We start from the raw sequence: 3,463 nt of genomic DNA on the forward strand, positions 1-3,463 counted from the left end.
TAATTACTTCGTGAAAAAGCAATAATGGATCGAATCCATTGCTTGATTGCGTTTTTTAGACAAATCTAACAATCACCATTTGTATGCGAAATAGAGTTGTGTTATTAAGTTTCGATAGATAATACCTTTTTAATTTTGAAATTAAAAAGAAATTGAAGAGTCCTACATACTTATAATTTCCACTTATTACACTTTAGAAATTATTTTGGCACCGATAACGAAATTCAAGCATTACATTTCCTAATTAACTTATTCTGAGTATTTTTATCGTGCAGTGCTTCATAATAATTTATGTTTACATTAGTTAATTATAAAACCACCTGTGACATATTTGGCACTCTGTCCAATCCGTTTTTATGTGTACTTATTGGAAAGATATATAGATCTATAAATAACTTCTAAATGAATTCGTTTTTTAGGAAATTTAATTTTATCAAATCTTTTAGTCTCACGGAAGGATGTACCATTTTTCATGTATACATGAATGTTATCGGTATATTGAGTCGATATCGACCAAATATATATAGCAACCAAAAAGCGATGCTCCTTTATCAAATATACATTTACTTTCCGTAAATGTAAATAAAAAACATATGTAAAAAATGTACAGAACATATAGAATTAATTTTTATTTAAATAACAGAAATTTTATTACTTATTAAAATAAAAATTACATTTATTATATTTTAACGAAACAAATTTTTTTATCATCTATTTTTTGCCTCTCTCTTTTTATTAAATTATTTTATAATAGAAAGAACTTAATACATACATAAATCACTTTATATTAAAACAAAAAATAACATAACTATTACAGATAACGTATGAAATACAGATAACTGCATACAGTAAACGATACGAAAAAATAGTGCTTAGAAGTTATAGAATGGAAATTAAGTATCATCAGTCTGTTGAATCGAACGATTATATATAAAAATAGCCTATGACATTTCCTATCGCCTCGCACTATCTGATTTGTGATCGACTACAAATTTATCATTTCATTTTATCTATGTGAGAGCATTAGATTAAAACAACATTGGCGCGTTTTTTAGCCTAATGCAGATATTAATTTAATTTCTCTGTTACGATCTTCAGACAAATTCGTCACGGTTAATACGCAATATCGCGCCTTCCATTACATTCTATTTTCGTGTTAAATCCAAAGACGTTACTTTATTGACTCTAAGACAAGTCGAATAAATTCCTTTGTTCACTATAATTTTAATTGTCAAATTATTTTCTGATCTATAAAAGTTAAGTTTTAAATTTTTCCGTATCTAATTAAATAATAATATTAATTTTACTTCTTTTTGCTTTGCTAAAAAATATAATTTTGAGAAATTGTTTAAATATATTTTGATAGTACCTCATACAATATGTTAAGTCCACTAAATGTAACATCTTGACATATACTGCAGTATTACGAACCTTTTGAATGTGACTACACTGCAGCGATAATGTTGCATAAATACATAAACATCATTCTCCAGGTCTTGGGGAATATATAGAAAATTTATGCGTATAGAGAGTATATCTTAGTGTATGTACCTTGCGAATCTCACTGGTTTTACTGTAGATCTTGATCTTAAATGCATGCAGTTTAAATTTGATTAATGGATATATAAAATATAAAAGTTGAAGCGGGAAATACTGTTAACTACTTTATGATTACAGTGCATTATTTAGAAAAGAATGATTATTATATTGCGCAGTTTAAATGTTTAATTTACAAGTAATTTAAATGATTGATTTGTATATATTGTTTATATATGAATTGTTATATGAAAGTTCTCATTGCTCTTGCTTAAATTTGCGAACAGAATGTGAATATTATGTAAGCCGCGATAAGTTCCGCAGGCTTCACGTATCCCTTGGCAGTCATTACTCGCTTCACTGAATTACTATTCAGATAACAGCTATCTGCCTATTTAATATCATGTCAAGATCATTAAAATTACATAGTATTTAGATGTAAACGAAGAATCCGATTAATTGAGAGAGATGTACAGATTTATTATTAAGTTTGTATATATTTATAAAAATTGTTAATACAACTTAATTATTTGATGTTTTTATAAAAAAAGAATATTTTTTTTGTAAGAATGATATATAAATTAATATTACAGAATAATATTTGTGACACGATTGTCTGTGAGGTAATATTAGTCATTATAATGTCATTATAGATTCGTGAATACTAATTAGATTGTACTTATTGCATCTAACCGAAGTTTTTCATTCACGGACGACATGTATCAACAAAACAAGATGAGATTCACTCGTGAAATTCACGTGTCTGCATGTCGAGGGTAAACACATCACACCTGGTGATGTACGATAATTTATTCGCACATAAAAAGCTCTAGGGATCATAAGACATTATTTAGCGAGGCAATTATGCTTGTCCCCTGAACTTCATTTTATGGCGGAGCCGTCAACACATTTCGAGTTTTATGATATCCTCTATCGCAATTTCGTAACACAATTTGGAAATAGTACACATTAATCCTGCACAGTTTCGAGGTTTTGAAGGAATTAAAACTTTAATGCAAAAGTGGAAAATGATGTAACGTTAGAACTTTAGTTCCAATTAGCGATTTGCTATATTAACACTGGATATGACTATTTATCAGGCATTTTAGATAAGTTATGTACAGAAATGAAAGTACTAATAATGATTATATAATACGTTATGTAATAGAACGATTAAAATCATTGACATTGTTGTAATGTTATATAATGAAATTGAAACCTGGATTCTAACAGAGTTCTGAGTTCTTTTTATCTCATTCTTATATAATATCAAATTAAACTTATTTAAAAATTTTTATTTACGCGTACATCAATAATAATTTATTTTTCTAAAAAGATTACGATATATGTACAGTTATATATTTTATAGAAATTAAATTAAATTAAAATTTTTTTTTTTTTTTTTTTTTTTCAAACTAATTAGGCGCATTAAATTCTATTTCTTTAATAATTATTTCTAAAAATAATGTAGATAATTGTAACAAAGATTAAGAGTTTATTGTTTGTGTCATTTTCTGTTATTAGTTCAGTACAATGACTAACGCCGCAAACAGAAAGTGTAATTAATCTAAGAGCACGTGACACTCTGGTTAACGCTTTCCACTCCACGAAATACTATAAATTTATTCGTGCAAAAATGCGTCTGAAATGCAGGAGTGCGATTTTAATAGGAATTACTAGTACAATCGTGTGATAAAAAATACTAACATTCAACCAACATTTCAGAACATATACAAAACGTTGGAAATTGTGGAGTATTGGCTATATAATGCTGTCCTTTATAAAATATGAACATTCAATTTCTCAATTCTAAACACTTACTATTGGAAATAGAATACATAAATTTAAATATGTGATATTGAATAAATATGATTTTAATGAATTTCCTTTATGTCTATTTCTTTATATATATATATATATATATATA

The sequence above is a fragment of the Trachymyrmex septentrionalis genome, unplaced genomic scaffold, assembly GCF_001594115.1.
Source record: "Trachymyrmex septentrionalis isolate Tsep2-gDNA-1 unplaced genomic scaffold, Tsep1.0 scaffold190, whole genome shotgun sequence".
Taxonomy (NCBI): domain Eukaryota; kingdom Metazoa; phylum Arthropoda; class Insecta; order Hymenoptera; family Formicidae; genus Trachymyrmex; species Trachymyrmex septentrionalis.